The 21,803-nt window shown below is 42.5% G+C and overlaps 1 pseudogene; it reads right to left on the bottom strand.

Annotated features, from left to right (window-relative positions):
- Window positions 1-15,147: 15,147 nt before the first annotated feature.
- LOC148522823 (5S ribosomal RNA) lies at window positions 15,148-15,267 on the bottom strand (annotated as a pseudogene).
- Window positions 15,268-21,803: the final 6,536 nt, after the last annotated feature.

Genomic DNA, 21,803 nt, shown 5'->3' with positions numbered 1-21,803 from the left:
GATCCTTAACCAGGCTTGCAGGTTTATTGAGGAACAGGAGTAACAGTGGTAACAGCAGTAACATACACAGCAGTGTTGTGAATATGCAGCGGTGGTGATGTCCGCGGTAATAGGTACTTACACCCTTAAGGAGCTAAGTGCTGCACATCCATGCAGCAACACTCAACACAGTACAGACGACGCAGCCCACAACACACACAATGCACCCATATTTTTAATACTTACATCTCTGGAGTCCTGCGTCAGCAGTATCAGCATTCTAAAAATTGCCTGGAAAATGATCGCCATGGCCATTTTCCCAGCATTTTGTGCAAGAGCAGTAGGGAAGTCGCCAGGAAAATGCACCATTTTCCCGGCGACCTGTGGATGCATAGAAGACTCTGGGCACAAACTAGTGCCCAGAGTCTACTGCTATTGCATTGCGCTTAGTGTGCTGCCAACCACCGGCGATAGAGGAGGGGGCCCCAGACGGAGACTGCATATGGGCCCCCTCCTCTGCATGCACAGTTTTACACTTGGCGATCATCTTACTAAAGGTGCCTGGCTGGTTTCACTACAAGAAATAGGAGACAGCGCAGGAGCACACTTCTATTCAACATAGCCAGCCCAGAACCTCTGAGTCTAGGCTGGTATTAGAAAATAGGGTAAAAATAATTTTAATGACCAGCACAAGGTTGAACCAGCCAGGGTGCTGATGCTATAGCAGGGGGACTCCAAGTGTGGGGTCCCCCTGCCATAACAGCAACCAGTCCCAAGCTGACCCGTCCAGGGCTAGAATTCCTATGAAACAAAACAAAAACAAATGCAAAACAAAACAAGTCAAGTACTAAAATTATTACTGGACATTGCCACATTGACTTGTTTTGCATTTGTTTTTGTTTTGTTTTGCTGCATCCTGCATGTTCAAGATTGCCCCACTTTTGTCATTGTGCAGATTACAATATTTGTTCATACCAACCAACCCACATCTATGATTGCTACATTTCTTTTTGCAAGCACCAATATTCTGTCTACTATTGCAGTCTATTGAGACCAGTAAACTATTATCTTGCAACATTTTGGGTCCATTCTTCTTTACACATCACCCAGTCATTTGAAACAATACCACTTAGCAATAATTCTGAGCGCTATACAACCCAATTTTCTCATGTGAACCAGCCTGGGTCATAGTGGTACAGACCTTGACAGCAGCTGTTTGAAAGCATTCCGCAACTTTGTCAAGGGTTTGCTGCTATCGGGCTCTACACCACTATGTCTCGTGCTCTTTTAGATAAATAATCTCCAATATTTTGATATTCTCTGGAGCAAAAGAAAGTATTTACTTGCTGCATTTTTGGTATGCTTGTTTGAATCTATTTGTTTTGAAGATGGATATATATATATATATATATATATATATATATACACAGTATACACACAGTGTGGCAATAAAATATTTGGACAGCCACTGATTGTGCAAGTTGTTGCACTTTAAAAGATGAGAGAGGTCTGTAATTTCCATCATAGGTACACTTTAACTGTGAGAGTCAGAATCAGAACAAAAAATTCTGGAAATTACATTGTATGATTTTGAAACAATTTATTTGTATATTCTTGTGGAAAATAAATATTTGGACAATCAAAAAGTTTAACTCAATACTTTGTAAGGTAACCTCGGTTGGCAATTACAGAGGTCAAACGTTTCCTGTAGTTCTTGACCAGGTTTGCACACACTGCAGCAGGTATTTTGGCCCACTCTTCAATGCAGATCTTCTCTAGATGTGTCATGTTTTGGGGCTGTCGCCGGGCAACACGGACTTTCAACTCCCTCCACAGATTTTCTATTGTGTGGAGGTCTAGAGACTGGCTAGGCCAATCCAGGACCTTGAAATGCTTCTTACGGAGCCACTCCTTAGTTGCCTGGGTGGTGTATTTGGGGTCATTGTCATGCTGGAAGACACAGCCACATTGCATCTTCAATGCTCTTACTGAGGGAAGGAAGTTTTTCCCCAAAATGTCACGATACATGTCCCCATTCATCCTCTCCGTAATACGGATCAGTCGTCCTGTCACCTTTGCAGAAAAGCATCCCCAAAGCATGATGTTTCCACCCCCATGTTTCACAGTGGGTATGGTGTTTTTGGGATACCACTCCTCATTCTTCTCCCTCCAAACACGGCGTGTGGAGTTTATACCAAAAAGTTATATTTTGGTCACATCTGACCACATGACATTCTCCCAATCCTCCTCTGGATCATCCAGATGGTCACGGGCAAACTTTAGACGGGCCTGCACATGTGCTGCCTTAAGCAGGGGGACCTTTCGGGCACTGCAGGATTTTAATACATGACGACGTAGTGTGTTACTAATGGTAACCTTTGTGACTGTGGTCCCAGCTTTCTTGAGGTCATTGACCAGGTCCCCCCGTGTAGTTCTGGGCTGATCCCTCACCATTCTCAAGATCATTGATACCCCACGAGGTGAGATCTTGCATGGAGCCCCTGGTCGAGGGAGATTGTCAGTGATCTCGTATTTCTTCCATTTTTTAATAATTGCGCCAACAGTTGATCTCTTCTCACCAATCTGCTCGCCTATTGTCGAGTAGCTCATCCCAGCCTTGTGCAGGTCTACAATTTTGTCCTTGGTGTCCTTAGACAGCTCTCTGGTCTTGGCCATGTCGGAGAGGTTGCAGTCTGACTGTTTGAGGGTGTTGACAGGTGTCTTTTATACAGTTAACCAGTTCAAACAAGTACCATTAATACAGGTAACGAGTGAAGGATAGATGAGCTTCCTAAAGAAGAAGTAACAGGTCTGTGAAAGCTAGAATTCTTGCTGGTTGGCAGGTTCCAAATATTTATTTTCCACAAGAATATACAAATAAATTGTTTAAAAATCATACAATGTGATTTCCTGAATTTTTTGTTCTGATTCTGTCTCTCACAGTTAAAGTGTACCTATGATGGAAATTACAGACCTCTCTCATTTTTTAAAGTGCAACAACTTGCATAATCGGTGGCTGTCCAAATACTTTTTTGCCCCACTGTATATATATATATATAGTGTTGTTGTTGTGCAAAAGTTTTAGGCAGGTGTGAAAAAAGTGCTGCAAAGTAAGAAAGTAAGAGTGCTTTCAAAAATAGAAGTGTTAATAATTTATTTTATATCACTTAACAAAATGCAAAGTGAATGAACAGAAAATAAATCTAAATCATATCAATATCTGGTGTTACCACCCTTTACCTTTAAAGCAGCATCAATTCTTCTAGGTACACTTGCACAAAGTGAGAGATTTTGTAGGATTATAGTCAGGTACAGTCAGGTATATGATTAACCAATCATACCAAACAGGTGATAATGATCACCATTTTCATATGTAAGTTGAAACACAGTCAGTGAAACAGAAAAAGCTCTGTATGATGCTTACAATTGGGTGAGGAACAGCCAAACTCTGCTACAAAGGTGAGATTGTGGAAGTTTCATGTCACAGGTCATACACCATGGCAAAACTGAGCACAGCAACAAGGCACAAGGTAGATATACTGCATCAGCATGGTCTCTCCCAGGCAAAGAATTCAAAGCAGACTGGAGTTTGAAGATGTGCTGTTCAAGCTCTTTGAAGAAGCACAAAGAAACAGGCAATAATGAGGACGCAGTGGTCGACCAAGGAATCTTCAAATGAAAGACACATCATGCTTACTTCCCTTCAAAATTGGAAGATGTTCAGCAGTGCCACCAGCTCAGAACTGGCAGAAACCAGTGGGACCCAGATTCACCCATCTACTGTGTGGAGAAGTCTGGCCAGAAGTGGTCTTCATGGAAGAATTGCAGCCAAAAAGCCATAACGTCAATGTGGAAACTAGGTCAAATGACTCAAGTGCAGAAAAATGTATGCAGGTGCTCTGGATTGATGAGTCAAAAGTTTAAATATTTGGCTGTAACAGAAGGAAGTTTGTTTGCCGAAGGGATGTAGAGCGGTACAATAATGAGTGTCTGCAGGCAACAGTGAAGCATGGTGGAGGTTCCTTGCAAGTTTGTGACTGCATTTCAGCAAATGGAGTTGGAGATTTTGTCAGGATTAATGGTGTCCTCAATGCTGAGAAATACAGTCACGTACTTATCCACCACTCAATACCATCAGGGAAGCGTCTGATTGGCTCCAAATGTATTCTGCAGCAGGAAAACATCCCCAAACATGCAGTAAAACCAATGTCATTAAGAAGTACCTTCAGCGTTAAGAAGAACAAGGAGTCCTAGAAGTAATGATACAGCCCCCATACAGCTCTGATCTCAACATCATCAAGTCATCCTGGGATTACATGAAAAGACAGAAGGATTTCAGCAAACCGACATCCACAGAAGATCTGTGGTTAGTTCTCCAAGATGTTTGGAACAACCTCCCAGCCAAGTTCCTACAAAAACTGTGTGCAAGTGTACCTAGAAGAATTGATGCTGTTTTGAAGGCAAAGGGTGGTCACACCAAATGTTGATTTGATTTAGACTTCTCTTTATTCACTTTGCTTTTTGTAAATTGATAAAAAATAAAATAAAAACACTTCTATTTTTGAAAGCATTCTTACTTTGCAGCATTTTTTCCACACCTGCCTAAAACTTTTGCACAGTACTAATATATATATATATATATATATATATATATATATATATATATATATATATATATATATGTGCATCCGGAAAGTATTCACTAGGCTTCTCTTTTTCCACACTTTGTTATGTTACGGCCTTATTCCAAGATGGAATAAATTAATTTTCGTCCTTAAAATTCTACACACAATACCCCATAATGACAACGTGTAAAAAGTTTTTTTGCGATTTTTACAAATTTAATAAAAAATAAATAAGAAATCACATGTATATAAGTATTCACAACCTTTGCTTAATACTTTATTGATTCACCTTTGGCAGCAATTACAGCATCAAGTATTTTTGTATATGATGCCACAAGCTTGGCACACCTATCTTTGTGCAGTTTCGCCCATTCCTCTTTGCAGCATCTCTCAAACTCCATCAGGTTGGATGGGAAGCGTCAGTGCACATCCATTTTCAGATCTCTCCAGAGATGTTCAATTGGATTCAAGTCTGAGCTCTGGCTGGACCACTCAAGGACATTCACAGAGTTGTCCTGAAGCCACTCCTTTGCTATCTTAGCTGTGTGCTTAGGGTCGTTGTCCTGCTGAAGGCTGAACTGTCACCCCAGTCTGAGGTCAAGAGCGCTCTGGAGCAGGTTTTCATCCAGGATGTCTCTGTACATTGCTGAATTCATCTTTCCCTCTATCCTGGCTAGTCTCCCAGTTCCTGCTGCTGAAAAACATCCCTACAGCATGATGCTGCCACCACCATGCTTCACTGTAGGGATGGTATTGGCCTGGTGATGAGTGGTGCCTGGTTTCCTCCAAACATAACGCCTGGCATGCAACCCAAAGAGTTCAATCTTTGTCTCATCATAGTCTGAGAGTACTTCAGGTGCATTTTGGCAAACTCCAGGGGGGCTGCCATGTGCTTTTTATTAAGGAGTGGCTTCCATCTGGCCACTCTACCATACAGGTCTAATTGGTGGATTGCTGCAGAGATGGTTGTCCTTCTGGAAGGTTCTCCTCTCTCCACAGAGGAATGCTGTAACTCTGACAGAGTGGGGTAGAGGGTACGGAGGGTGCGCTCGCCCTATGGGTGTAATGCTGGAGTAATGTTGTGGTCTTTTGTGTTCAATGTTGTGTGTGGAGTAATGGGGTGTAGGGAGGGAGGGGGTCTAATGGACTGGAGGTGGTGGGTGAGGAAATGAAGACAGAGGCAGAAATGGGGGCCAAAGGGTTTATTGGAAAAAAACAGTACTAATCCTGTTCGGTCCCAGGCACCCAGGTGGGGTGAGCGATCCACTTGGGGGTGTGTGTGGGTGGAGACTGGGGAGGTGAGTGGACCCTTTTAGGGGGCTCCTTTCCGTGCAGTTCAATAGACCGCAGGAATGAAGAGCTCTTGAAGAAGGCAGAGCCCCTGCCGAAACGCGTTGGAGACCCCCTACATTCTGACACCACAGCCAGCTTACACCAGAGCTCTTCATTCCTGCGGAGACCTCAGTCGAGCCTTGCTGCTTCCAGAACCCTCTCTACCCACCACCCGCAGGGCCGCGCTGGGCATCACACCTAGCAAAGCCCTTCACACCCCTCTAGATCACCACTCCACCTGCTAGACCCAGGCGACCACACACCGCCCCCTGGGAGCAACCAACACCAGCTCCACTCACAGCTGTTCGTCCAGCAGCAATCCCTAAGCGATCCACACCAGCAGGCACCCACCAGGCAGCGGGAACAGAACGCCAGCAACGCGGTGCACCAAGCCCCACAGTGCACCAGCAAGCCACTACCACACACAGAGCTTCCTCCAACCGCTGACACCACAGCAGCCATCCAACACCGCATCTGCAAAAGGAAACTAACACCAGCTACCAGCAGCCCAAGCCTTTTTTACCAACAAATTCTACCGGTAGGTAAGTGACTCCGAGACTTATACCCCTGCATGGGATGCCGCCAGGGTGTACATCCACATCCGCCAGAACCGCTGCCAACCCACCACTCCCCTCCCCCCGAGACATCCTAAGACTGTTGACCAAAGGTCCAGCAGGGGTAACGTGCCAGTCTATTGAACTGCACGGAAAGGAGCCCCCTAAAAGGGTCCACTCACCTCCCCAGTCTCCACCCACACACACCCCCAAGTGGATCGCTCTCCCCACCTGGGTGCCTGGGACGGAACAGGATTAGTACTGTTTTTTTCCAATAAACCCTTTGGCCCCCATTTCTGCCTCTGTCTTCATTTCCTCACCCACCACCTCCAGTCCATTAGACCCCCTTCCCTCCCTACACCCCATCACTCCACACACAACATCGAACACAAAAGACCACAACACTATTACTCCAGCATTACACCCATAGGGCGAGTGCAGCCTCCGCACCCTCTACCTCATTATATCGTTACACAGGACCCGGTACTCCTGCTTTTAGGAAGGTGCAGCACCCCGACACAAACAATACATCTCACATCCCATCTGCCCATACAGCAGAGCGCAGTTCTAACCCATCATTTGCAACTCTGACAGAGTGACTATCAGGTTCTTGGTCACCTCCCTGACTAGGGCCCTTCTACACTGATCGCTCAGTTTAGACGGCTGGCCAACTCTAGGAAGAGTCCTGGTGGTTCCAAACTTCTTCCATTTACGGATGGTGGAGGCCACTCTGCTCATTGGGACCTTGAAAGCACCAGATATTTTTCTGTACCCTTCCCCAGATTTGTGCCTCAGGACAATCCTGTCTCAGAGGTCTACAGACAAATCCTTGGACTTCATGCTTGGTTGTGCTCTGACATGCACCGTCAAGTGTGGGACCTTATATAGACAGGTGTATGCCTTTCAAAACCATGTCCAATCAACTGAATTTACCACCGATGTACTCCAATTAAGCTGTAAGAACATCTCAAGGATGATCAGTGGAAACAGGATGCACCTAAGCTCAATTTTGAGCTTCATGGCAAAGGCCGAGAATACTTATGTACATGTAATTTCTTAGTGTTTCTTTTTTAATTAAATTTGCAAAAATCTTAAAAAAACTTTTTACATGTTGTCATAATGGGATATTGGGCCTGATTCAGACCCACTCGCAAGCGGGTCGATGGCGAGGCAGTGCACACGCACGGCATGCGTACTGTGCGTGCGCGAGCCCCATAGCGAGTGAGAAATTCACTCTCTCCGGGGCTCGCTACAAATGGGGCGGCTGACGATGTTGATAGACAGCTCACCCCGTTTTGTAGGCGGGTCAGGGGGGATGGCAAACGGAGGCATTCCTGAAGGAACACCTGCCATTTGGGTGTGGCCCTACTGATATCATGAGTGATGTCAGTAGTGAGATTCCAGCTCTATTAGAGACGGAAGCTCACTGGTGCTTGCGGCAGATGAGACCCTACCACAAGTGTCTAGTCGCAAGCCCCGATGGTTGCGATGGTCGTGACCATCACGACCATCACCTGGCTGCTCGCAAAAGCTGTGGGTGGTCACCCACAGCTTAGCGAGCGGCCAGAAGGCCAGTCTAAAAAAATAAAAAATGCCCTTCAGACCTGCGAGCAGCGTGGATACGGAAGTTGAGACAATGCACCATTCACTACTAGTCGGTGGGGATATAAGGTAAGATTTAATGTTGTTCTCATTGCTTATGTATACCTGAAGACGGAGCGCTAGTCGCTCTGAAACGTCATTGTCAATAAATCTTGTATAACCAGTCCCAGAGTGCAGTGTGGTGCAGTACGACTTCCATGGTACTAACACCGTTATTTTATATATATATATATATATATATATATATATACACTACATATACACTATATGGATAAAAGTATTTGGCCACACCTATTAATTATTGAGTTGAGGTGTTTTAATCAGACCCGTTACCACAAGTGTATAGAGTCAAGCACCTAGCCATGCAGTCTCCATTTGCAAACATTTGTGATACAAAATGGGTCATTCTGAAGAGCTTAGTGACTTAAAGCATGGGACTGTGATAGAATACAACCTTTGCAATAAGAAATTTCGTGAATTTCATCCATGCTTAATATTCTACAGTCAACTGTAAGTGATATTATTAGAAAGTGGAAGTGTTTAGGAACAACAGCAACTCGAAGCAGAAGACCACATAAAATCACAGAGAGGGGTCAACGACTGCTAAGGCGCATCGTGCATAAAAGTCACCATTGCTCTGCTGATTCCATAGCTGAAGAGTTCCAAACTTCCACTGGCATTAATGTAAGCACAAAAACTGTGCTGCGGGAACTTAATAGAATGGGTTTCCATGGCCGAGCAGCTGCATCCAAGCCTCACAACACCGAGTCCAATGCCAAACGTCGGATGGAGTGGTGTAAAGCACACCGACACTGCACTGTGGAGCAGTGGAAATGTGTTCTGTGGAGTGACTAGTCACACTTCTCTGTTTGGCAGTATGATGGGTAAGTTTGGGTTTGGCGGATGCTGGAAGAATGTTACCTGCCTGACTGCATTGTGCCAATTGGGAAGTTTGGTGGAGGAGGGATAATGTTATGGGGCTGTTTTTCAGGGTTTGGGCTAGGCCCCTTAACTCCAGTGAAGGGTAATCTTAATGCTTCAGCATACCTAGACATTTTGGACAATACTATGCATCCAACTTTGTGGCAACAGTTTGGGGAAGGCCCTTTTCTATTCCTACATGACTGTGCCCCAGTGTTCAAAGCAATGACTATAAAGACATGGTTTGATGAAATTGGGGTGGAAGAACATGACTGGCCCACACAGAGCCCTAATCTCAACCCCATCGAGCACCTTTGGAAAGAACTGTAATGGAGATTGCAAGCCAGGACTTCTTGTCCAACATCAGTACCAGACCTCATAAATGCTCTACAGATTGAGTGGGCCGCACATTCCTACAGAAACACTCCAAAATATTGTGGAAAGGCTTCCAAGAAGAGTGGAAGCTGTTATAGCTGCAAAAGGGGGACCAACTCCATATTACAGTATATGTATTTGAATACAATGTTACTACAGTCCCTATTGGTGTATTGGTCAGGCGTCCAAATACTTTTGTCCATATAGTATAATATATATATATATATATATATATATATATATATATATATATAAATAAATAATTTCGGCGCTGGGCCAGTGTATGACAATGTGAAATAACACAATAATAATAAACATAAAGAACACCCTATATGGGTATAAGTCTTTTCGTGCCTAGAAAAATCCACTCAAATTGGATGGCCAAAGCTCCTTGTTGTCAAGCACACCAACTCCTTCAATCTTAAAAATAACAAAAAATAAGGGCGCCTCCTAGTGCAATAACTGTGAAACAACACCAAAATCGTGTGAAGAGGGCTAAGAGTGAACCCGTACCATGTGCATTAGATTAAGACAGCTTATCTCTGAGGACGTCTAGAGGAGAGGACAGAGTTCCACCTGGATGAAATGTGTTGGGTACTTTACTGTATGCTGTTTCTCAGATAATCTGTTTTTTACTATCTCTAATGTACGGGCATTCATTTTGCAATATTGAAGCTCTGAAATTTTAAACTGTATTACACTATATATGTCTATTTTTATATTTTTGGATAGACATTAAAACTGAAAAACACTACTGATGTCAGTGACCTTATGAGGATCTTCACAAAGGACATGAGATAAGCTGTCTCAATCTTATGCACATGGTACAGGTTCACTCTGAGCCCTCTTCACACAATTTTGGTGTTGTTTCACAGTTATTGCACCCTTGTTTTTTATTTTTCATATATATATTAGGGGTGAGCGGGTTCGGATTTCTGAAATCCGAACCCCCCCGAGCCCCCCCGATCCGAGTCCGATCCGAATCAGGCTCGACTTTTCCAGCCTGACTCGGATCTGAAATCGAGGCAAAACGTCATCATCCCGCCTTCCGAGTCTCGCGGGTTTTGGATCCTATATAAGGTACCCGCGTCGGCGCCATTTTCTCACTCGGCTGTGGACAGTGAAGAGGGAGGGTGGGAGTTAGGGCTGTGTAGTGTAGTGTAGTGTAGTGCTTCTATTGTCCACTACTTCAAAGTCCATAGGGGCTGGCTGTGTTGTGCTGTGCTGCTGTTGTTAATAGGGGCTGTGTCCACTACTTCAAAGTCCATAGGGGCTGGCTGGACTGTGTTGTGCAGTCAGTTCTCCATAGGGGCTGTGTCCACTCCAAAGTCCTGTGCAGTGTCCCAGTCCTAAAGGGGTGCTGTAGTGTTGTCCAGGGGGTGCTCTGTCCATCAGGGGTGCTCCCCCCAAGTGCTAAAAAAATAATATATTTTCTGTGTTTGTGAATTGTGTGCGCAGTAGCCGCACGTGCATCAACAAAGTAGTGCCAAGCGTGCGCCTGTGTCATAAGTAAAGGGCCGGCTGGCTTGACCGTTAAAGGGTGCTGTAACCCCCGAAAGTACACTCCAGTCCAAACCAAAAAAAAAATTATTTTCTGTGTTTGTGAATTGTGTGCGCAGTAGCTGCACGTGCATCAACAAAGTAGTGCCAAGCGTGCGCCTGTGTCATAAGTAAAGGGCCGGCTGGCTTGACCGTTAAGGGTGCTGTAACCCCCGAAAGTACACTCCAGTCCAAACCAAAAAAAAAATTATTTTCTGTGTTTGTGAATTGTGTGCGCAGTAGCCGCACGTGCATCAACAAAGTAGTGCCAAGCGTGCGCCTGTGTCATAAGTAAAGGGCCGGCTGGCTTGACCGTTAAGGGTGCTGTTACCCCCGAAAGTACACTCCAGTCCAAACCAAAAAAAAAATTATTTTCTGTGTTTGTGAATTGTGTGCGCAGTAGCCGCACGTGCATCAACAAAGTAGTGCCAAGCGTGCGCCTGTGTCATAAGTAAAGGGCCGGCTGGCTTGACCATTAAAGGGTGCTGTAACCCCCGAAAGTACACTCCAGTCCAAACCAAAAAAAAAATTATTTTCTGTGTTTGTGAATTGTGTGCGCAGTAGCCGCACGTGCATCAACAAAGTAGTGCCAAGCGTGCGCCTGTGTCATAAGTAAAGGGCCGGCTGGCTTGACCATTAAAGGGTGCTGTAACCCCCAAAGTACACTCCAGTCCAAACCAAAAAAAAATTTTTTCTGTGTTTGTGAATTGTGTGCGCAGTAACTGCATGTGCATCAACAAAGTAGTGCCAAGCGTGCGCCTGTGTCAGAAGTAAAGGGCCGGCTGGCTTGACCGTTAAAGGGTGCTGTAACCCCCAAAGTACACTCCAGTCCAAACCAAAAAAAAAATTATTTTCTGTGTTTGTGAATTGTGTGCGCAGTAGCCGCACGTGCATCAACAAAGTAGTGCCAAGCGTGCGCCTGTGTCATAAGTAAAGGGCCGGCTGGCTTGACCGTTAAAGGGTGCTGTAACCCCCAAAGTACACTCCAGTCCAAACCAAAAAAAAAATTATTTTCTGTGTTTGTGAATTGTGTGCGCAGTAGCCGCACGTGCATCAACAAAGTAGTGCCAAGTGTGCGCCTGTGTCATAAGTAAAGGGCCGGCTAGCTTGACCGTTAAAGGGTGCTGTAACCCCCAAAGTACACTCCAGTCCAAACCAAAAAAATAATTATTTTCTGTGTTTGTGAATTGTGTGCGCATTAGCCGCACGTGCATCAACAAAGTAGTGCCAAGCGTGCGCCTGTGTTATAAGTAAAGGGCCGGCTGGCTAGACCGTTAAAGGGTGCTGTAACCCCCGAAAGTACACTCCAGTCCAAACCAAAAAAAAAATTATTTTCTGTGTTTGTGAATTGTGTGCGCAGTAGCCGCACGTGCATCAACAAAGTAGTGCCAAGCGTGCGCCTGTGTCATAAGTAAAGGGCCGGCTGGCTTGACCGTTAAAGGGTTCTGTAACCCCCAAAGTACACTCCAAACCAAAAAAATATATATTTTCTGTGTTTGTGACTTGTGTGCACTGTGGCTGCACGTGCATCAACAAAGGAGCAGCGCCAAGCGTGCGCCTGTGTCCCATAAGTAAAGAGCCGGCTGGCTCATTTCTTAAAGGGTGGTGTAACCCACAAAGTGCACTACTCTCCAGCAAAAATAAAAAAATATTTTCTGTGTTTGTGTGCGCTTTAGCCGCACGTATATATATCAATATAACATAAATGGAGGACCAAACTTTCTCCGATAAAAATAAAATAGGGAAAGATCAAGAACCACTTCCTCCTAGTGCTGTTGCTGCTGCTGGGAGTTGTTCATCATCCCAGAGAGGAAGTAGGAACATCACTACTTTTACTAAACAATTGACCCTCCAACAGTCCCTAGCGATGAGGATGAAGTACGACAGCAGTCATCCTGAAGCAAAACGTATAACTGAGGCCTTGACTGCTATGTTGGTGTTAGACGTGCGTCCGGTATCTGACATTAGTGCAGTGGGATTTAGACAACTGATGGAGGTAGTGTGTCCTCGGTTCCAAATCCCGTCTAGATTCCACCTGCATCCTCAAAGCAGCAGCGACAAGCGTGCGTCTGTCTGTTAAAGGGTGGTGACACCCTCAAAGTGTGCTACACAAACAATTAAAATATTGTTCTTTTTTTCTGTCTTTGTGAAATGTGTGGGCTGTAGCCGCACCTGCATCCTTAAAGCAGCAGCGACAAGCGTGCGTCTGTCTGTTAAAGGGTGGTGACACCCTCAAAGTGTGCTACACAAACAATTAAAATATTGTTCTTTTTTTTTCTGTCTTTGTGAATTGTGTGGGCTGTAGCCGCACTTGCATCCTCAAAGCAGCAGCGACAAGCGTGCGTCTGTCTGTTAAAGGATTACATCGGTGACAGCATCCAAGTAGGCATGTCAGACAGTCCGTACCTGTACTGGCAGGAAAAAGAAGCAATTTGGAGGTCCCTGTACAAACTGGCTTTATTTTACCTGAGTTGCCCCCCCTCCAGTGTGTACTCCGAAAGAGTGTTTAGTGCAGCCGGGAACCTTGTCAGCGAAAGGCGTAGGAGGTTGCTTCCACAAAATGTGGAGAAGATGATGTTCATAAAATGAATTATCAACTCTTCCAGGGAGACCAGCCTCCAGAACGTACAGAGGGACCTGTGGTTCCAGCAGGGATGAATGAATACTCTGTGAGGATGAGGATGTACACACTGAAGAGGGTGAGGAATCGGTGGATGAGGAGGATGAGGATGACATCTTGATTCCGTAGAGCCAGTTTGTGCAGGGACAGATTAATTGCCAGCTTGTTTTGTGGGGGCCCAAACGAACCAATCATTTCAGCCACAGTCGTGTGGCAGACCCTGGCGCTGAAATGATTGGTTTGTTAAAGTGTGCATGTCCTGTTTATACAACATAAGGGTGGGTGGGAGGGCCCAAGGACAATTCCATCTTGCACCTCTTTTTTTTCTTTGCATTATGTACAGTTTGGGGCCTAGTTTTTCAATGCCATCCTGTCTGCCACTGCAGTTTCACGCCTAGATGGGTCACGTGTTTGTGCCGCCCACTCGTGTCGCTTAGCATAGTCATCCAGCTACCTCGGTGCAACCTTTTGGACATAAAAACTCTATTGTGAGGTGTGAGGTGTTCAGAATAGACTGGAAATGAGTGGAAATTAAGGTTATTGAGGTTAATAATAGCATAGGAGCAGAAAAACCTACAAATTCTGTGATTTTAGCTGTTTTTATGCTTTTTTTCAAAAAAATACAGATCCAAAACACAAAACCCAGAACCCAAAACACGGAAGGGTGGTTTTGGCAAAACCAATCCAGATCCAAAACACGAAGAAAGATCCAGATCCAAAACCAAAACACAAAACACGAAAAGTGGCCGGTGCACACCCCTAATATATATATATATATATATATATATATATATATATAACAAAAAGAAGACAGCGACACTCATCATGGGACCTCCAAAAGAAGACTCATAACACAGCAGTGTAGTTGATTAGATGTTTCAGTCAATTAAGACTTTTATCAAGAAAACAGAAATGAAACAGTGTACATACCTTTATAAGACTCTACTCATGTGGTAATGTGCTGCATCCACCCCTCCTGCCTGTCTCTGGGTGGATGACGTCATCAGCGTGCGGCCGGCGCGTCGTCATGTATGTGGTGACGCCTGGTGTGTGACACTGTCCTGATGACGCTCACATCCTGGTGTCAGCCGTAGGATAGTGGGCAGGATTGTGTATGAGTAACCTAGGTAACAAGGTGTAACATCAATGCGTGCATGTGTAAATGACAAGTACAGTGTGTATAAATGGTGTAACACAGTGTACTGAACCAAAATTAATATTGTAATATTGATACACAATAAAAGGGACATATCGGGTGTTAACCAATAACATGAAAATGAGTGACATAAAAACAAAGACATAACATTAAAATACAGCAAAGATGATGATAAAGTATAATTTGGTGTTAACAGCGCATATAACACCATAAAACAGAGGATATATAAATCCATATAGTTTCTATGAATAGCAGCAATCAAGCTATCATATCAAAAGCACCGAGAGCAATCTTGAACTAGATCAAAAAACGCAACTGGTATGAAATGACTAACAGATCTACAATGGTGAATGAAAACCAGTTCCACACCTTAAGGTAGATACGATCATGGTGTCACCATAGGTTCAAGTATGAAGAGGGAAAACAGTATTCCGATAGAGAATTGGTTTACAACACCTGGTATTGCTAGGGGGTCCCCCACCCTAGTACTGACCAGGCCAAACACTGATTAGCTTCCAAGATCAGATGAGATTGGGCTTATCCAGTGTATGTATGGTTGTAAAAAATAATAAGAAAAGGAATTACAAGAACCTTATTCAACCCCTTAGAACATCTCAGGTAAGTACCAGATCACTACCAAGTAGTGGAAGTAGGTCAAAAGGTCAAGGGTAGCCATGCGATAAAGCACAAAATCCTCCCAACCATTTGCTGGAGAAACATGTAAAGCAACAAAAATGGATCAAGGTAAGTGGGCAGACAGGCCAAAACAACATATAATATACTAATAAAGCAACTTGCAAAAAAAGCAACATGCACAAAGATCACAGAAAATATAGGAAACAGATGTAGAAAATGTAACCAGCTGTTGTCCTGCAGAAAAACGCAATTAAAGGAAACAAGCAAATGATAATATCTCATTCAAACCATGTGGAGATACAGTGTTCATCTTATGTATCCAACGTGTTTCCAACTGTAGTAGCTGTTTGTCGCTATTGCCTCCTCTTTTTGATGAAGGCACATGATCAATGACTTTATGAGTATATATACACAAACACACACCCACATATGTGTATATATATATATATATATATATATATATATATATATATAGTATGCTTTCTTCTCTGATCCTCATCAGCTGTGGATAGCTAGCTGTGCTCTCTGATGGTAATTGACAATTTTAGATGGCACTAACATAACAAACACAGGTAACAAAGTACATAGCTAATTTTTCAACTTCACAATGACCAAAATTGCTCCCAAAAACAAAACCTACTGTAGGTGGATTCTCGGGAGAGGTAACGGTTGTAATTAAGGACTTTCAGTTCCATGGCTGTCAAGTCCTTTCTGTGCATCTCTTTTGGCAAACACTATAAGCCCTGGAGCGATATTAAATAGACCATCTGTTGGTCTTCATTAAGCTTGCTCTCATCAACAGTGCTATTAAATAAAATTGAGCAGGCTAAAATAAGCTTTGACATCTGGACTTCCAATTGGCACATTGATCAATATTAATAAAGAGTCATTGTCAGCTGAATGTTTTATGAAGATTCACCTTACTTTCTCATCCTTCTTCGTGTTTGTGTTTGTGACAGGTTTACCTGAGCAAATACCAGTATTTACATTTGCTTTCATGGGACACAGTGTTTCAAATTGCAATAAAACTTCCTTACAGTTTACTTGCAAAGTCATCTTTCAGCTATCAACACATCTTTCAATGAAAAAAAATCACAATGTTGCTATTGATTTGAAACTATAATGATTGTAAGACCATTCTTATACAATGGAATGTAAATGTTGTTATTTCTTTAAATAAGAAATTCATAAGGAAATAAAAAAATTACCGGTTTCAGTTTTCTGAACAAATTAATTTAAATATGTAACACCTTATCAGGATTTACAGTATGTATTAACATCATAAAACTCAACCCTTTACACTAATGCATGAGTTAGATGGGAGATTAATGTGATGGGAGATTAAAGTGCCATGTTTTAAACACTCTACTTAATCTGTTCGACAATAACCCAATATAATTAATGGAATTTCACAACTAGAGTCTATTGATTTTTATAAGATGCATCTATGAAACTAGAAAGGGAATCTATTTATTCACTAATATGTTACTATTATGATTGTATTACATTTAGCCTAACTGCTTTTTGATAATTATAATTCATCATCTATCACTGGTCACTGCTGTTATTTAAACCATTGCCATCAATTAGCATCCAGATCTATTTCTGAATTTTAGCGATGTTTGTGTTCCAACATAATTATTTACAACATAATTATATTTACCATTGTATATTATTTTACACAGAAATATGTCAACTGAAGTACATATAATATATATATATATATATATATATATATATATATATATATATATATATATTATATATATACATACATACACAGTGCACTTTCTGTATGCTAAGCACCATTATAAAGCCATTCAAGCTTGGCAGGAGCTATATAAGTATACAGTATATTATATCTATCTATCCATTTATTTTTATATAAATAATTGCTTAGCAGGGCTTAATTGGAATCTATTCATTAGTCTCCATATCCATAATCAGCACTGCTGAGCCGATTTACTGTTCCCAGTTTTGGTGCTTTCACAGGTAAACAATTATTTTTTTTTTGTAATGTATGGACATTTATGTTGTTGTTGTTTATTTAAATAAATGGCATTTAATTAAACAATATTACACTATGGGCCTGATTCAGAGGCGGACGCAAGTGGACGTTCGCTCGTTCGGCGTACGAGCGAGAAAATGTAAATTCAAGTGCTCGCTCGTAAGTTCGCTCGTAGCTAATCTTCCGCCCCAAAGTCTTCCAACCCCTCCTCTAGCTAACGAACTATCAAAATAGCGACCGTCCATCTCCTATTTTGGTTGCAGGGAACGCTCGCACAAGTCCAAACCAGAAGTGGGCCTGTCATTTATCGTTTGCTTGCTATTTCATTCTGCCCACATACTGCAATCGATTCCTAGCAATCAGTATATTAATTAGCTTAATTGTTATTCACATCTTTGCAATCCGTTTTTTTTTACAATGTCAAGAAACTTTATTATTGTTTGTGTGTGTCATTCCTTCCGCTGAATACGTTCGTTTGTCCCAAGGGGATGGTTTTTCAAATTTCAAAGTTGTTTTGAATGCTACTATTGTTTTGCGTAAGTTTATATGCAGATTTTGCATCTTTATTAATAATATTTAAATTAGCTAACACATGTCACTGCCTCAAGCCTATAATAATTCACATTATATTTGTGAGGGTGTAGGTCACATGTCTCATACAATAACCAATACAATGAGTTCTGTTATATTTCAAAGTACATTAGCCAATCATAATTTTTCTGGGCCCTTTATTAAAACTGTTTTTTTGGTAAAAAATCATTGCCATCATGAGAGCCGCAGCCTTTACAAGAAGAGAACTCCTGGTCCTCATAGATGTGATGGACCGGAGGATCACTGTTCTTCAGGCCCCCATCACAAACCAACGCAAGCGGCTCGCCTATGCGGAGGTGATGCGCCGCCTGCGAACTTTGGGATACCGCCGCAATATCGGGCAGCTGGAAAGGCGGTGGTCTGATCTCCACCGCAGGTCCCCCCACCTTTTGGCGAATTTGCGTGTGGAAATTCGCGACAGTAAGTTGTTTGTTTTTTGTTTTTAAATGTAAGCCCCCCTGCGTGTGCATGTTTTCCATCTATCCCTGTTTGTTTATTTGGTACATACCTACGTGTGCATGTTTTCCATCTATCCCTGTTTGTTTATTTTGTACATACCTGCGTGTGCATGTTTTCCATCTATCCCTGTTTTTTTTTGGAACATACCTGCGTGTGCATGTTTTGTTTTTTTTTTTTTACTTTTGGACTGTGTAAATTGATAACAAAAGCCAATAAAAAACAAACAGTAACATTTTTTATCCATCATTTAGGGGCTGAGCTCAGAGTACGATGTCGAATAAGACAACGTCGATACCCTCGTCCCCTATCCCCCACTCCCACCCAATCCTCCTCTCCCCAACCTTCACCAAATTCCCCCTCCACCCCAGACCACCCAGTGCCTGAGGCCCATCCCTGTCCTATTATTCCCATCCCTCCCAATTCACCCTCCCCCCTCTCTCTTTTCATCACCCTCCCCTTCCCCCCCCCCTCTTTTCATCACCCTCCCCTCCCCCCCTCTCTTTTCCTCCCCCTCCACCCAGAGTCAAATATCCCCTCCTCCATCGGACCAGCACTGGCCCACCTCTGAGGAGGACGATGTGGTGCCTACAGGACCAGGCATCAATATGACCGGTATGTTTGCCTTTTTATCTATGGTTTTTTTTTGGCTTTTTGGTTGATGTTGTCCTTTTGCCTGTGCATTTCCAATTTGTTAAGTATTTCTAATGTTTTGCATATATATCTTGGCAAAACAATGTCTAGGATGTTTTCCCCTTACACATATCACACAAGTCCAAACACTCATACTTGTGTCTATCTATTTTACGGTACCAACAAATGTATTGTTTTTGCCTACTTCGGCTTTTTAATTTTTGTTTTTTTATGTCTAATTTTTAAAGTTAGTATTTATATAATCTTTGTGTTTGCCATTACTTTTTTTTTAATGAAAAATTTAGATCTTTGTTTAAACTATAGTCTGATTTGTAAGTTGTTTGGTAACATATAAATTAAGGTGTCGGTTTAGTAATCCCTTTTTTTTTTAAAACCACAGAGGACCAGAGGCGTTTGCAAGCAATGCAGGACGGATTGCAAACCTTGAGGGACCATCTCGTCGGGATGCTTGTGGTCGTTGATCACATGGTGGCGGTCCTGCGGCACTAATTTTTATTTTTTTTGTACACCCTTAAAATGTTGTGACCAATAAAATATATTTGGATTTATTAAAGTCTCATTCCTTGTCTGTAAATATTAGATTATTTAACCTTACATAAGTCGACTATTGGAGCATGTTTTTTTAAGTAATGTAAATGTGTTTGTAGAAAGCTCAAGTAAGTATGTAAGCTGGCACATTAAACACCTAACAATACCAATAGGTTTGACGAATTACCAGAGTTTTTTTTTATTTTGGGGTGGGTAATGTAAATATTCTCTAAAACCTGCTTAGGCCTAGATTAGAAAACATACTGATTCACCATAATACCTTTGGTGTTTGTTTTTAGCCACAAAGCATGGTAAAATACTTTACAATTTAACACATTCCAGGATTAGCCATTAAGCAAGTTTGCTTTTTTTGGACCAGGTTACACTTGCTTGTAATTTACCAAGGAAAAGTCTTTAAAAGGTCATCCAAAAATGTAATCCACACAAAAAAAATAAACAAAGTGAATTTTGTCAAGCAATTAACACAGTGAAAACATACTCCAAAAAACAACCAACACCAAAAATAACAAAACAACAACAATCAAGAACTGTTTGAAGAAGTAGCAGGCCAACATGAATCCCCAAATGAGGCAAATAAATAATTGTTCCAGAAGTTATAGCCAATGTGGACACATGAAGACATTTTTTGGGATCAGGAAGTAGGCATCGTTTGTTCGGGTAATTTAATGGAATAAAAGACACCGAAAAAAAAAAGAAATAAAAATTACAATTGGTCATTGAAATCTTACATGTCTACATTGTGTAAATTAACTACATTATTAACAAAAATTACCTAAAATATCTGGCCACCACATCATCACGTATGGCCCCCCCACATACTGACCTCCGACCAACTTCGGGGGGCCATCCTCAGGCAAGCCATCCTCTGGCTGTATTGGGACACCACTCCTTATGGCAATGTAGTGAATTATCCCACACAGGACCACAATTTTTGAAACCATATCCGGCAAATACATGAGCTCGCCACCAGAGTGGTTGAGGCATCTGAATCGGCCTTTTAAAAGGCCGATACAGCGCTCCACCACCTGCCTGGTGGCTGTAAGTGTGGAATTATACTCACTTTGTGGCCCTGGTGTGGGTGCCACATAAGGAGTGAGCAGCTAGGGCGTGCAAGGGTAACCACTGTCTCCTGTGAAAAAAAAAAAAAAACATCAGGACCATTGTGTAACAAGCTTTGCATTGGTTGCCACAGAAGGTGTCAACTTACCCAGAAGCCATGCATCACCAGCTTGTAGGTTGTCTAATTTTTGCCAAATCCCTGATTGCCGGATGACGAAGGAATCCTGTGCACTCCCGGGGAATTTGGCATTCAGGGACAGGATTTGGAGGGAGGCATCACATACCACCATTACATTCAGTGAATGAAAGTGTTTTCAGTTCCTAAAAATAGCCTCCAGCCTTGCTGGAGCCTGAAGTGGTATGTGAGTGCCATCCACAACCCCTATGATGTGTGGAAGCCAGCTATTTGGTAAAAATTGGCCTTCACCACACTAAGGGAACCCATATCCAATGGCATTGTAATAAAATGATGGAGGTGTTTAAAACTGGCCTCCATCACTGCCCTCAGGAGCCTTGAAAAGGAGGATTGGGAGATTCCGGCAACTATTCCCACAGTGGTTTGGGAGGATCATGAGGCACAGAAATGTAACACCGACATTAATTGCGTAAGTGGTGGTATTGCTGTAGGACTGACAATTTGCCGTTCAAGATCACTCTCTATTAATGAGAGAGTGTCTAGGATGATTTGTGGAGGAAGACGGTATCGTTTTAATACCACATCATCTGGCATTCCAAAAAGGGTGACACATGTTCTATATATCTGGGGCCTTGCACGCCTACGAGGCCTACGCCTGGGATGAAGTTGAGGTTGGTCGGGTTCTGGAACCAGGGCCAATATAATTCGACCAACATCAACCTGAAATAATAAGCCAGGTAGTTATTTTTTTAGACAAATGTGTACAGAAAAATATACTTATCTTTTCTATAAATTCCAAAGATGCTTACAGGCCTGGGACGGGTCATGTGCTGAACCACCTACATTTAAAAAGTAGAAATTATATTTAAGATTAGTTTAATAAACTATGATTGTAAACACATTTCTGGGGTGAAAAATAGAGAAGTGAGGACACATTACTTGTGAAAATATTACGCCACATTTCCAGGGGTATTCTATATGGGAGCGTTAACATATTTTTGGCATTATTTT

This window comes from Taudactylus pleione, unplaced genomic scaffold (assembly GCF_031769625.1).
Source record: "Taudactylus pleione unplaced genomic scaffold, aTauple2 ptg000138l, whole genome shotgun sequence".
Classification (NCBI taxonomy): domain Eukaryota; kingdom Metazoa; phylum Chordata; class Amphibia; order Anura; family Myobatrachidae; genus Taudactylus; species Taudactylus pleione.
Note: the sequence above shows the minus strand (reverse complement) of the source record. Positions and strands in the feature narration are given on the sequence as shown.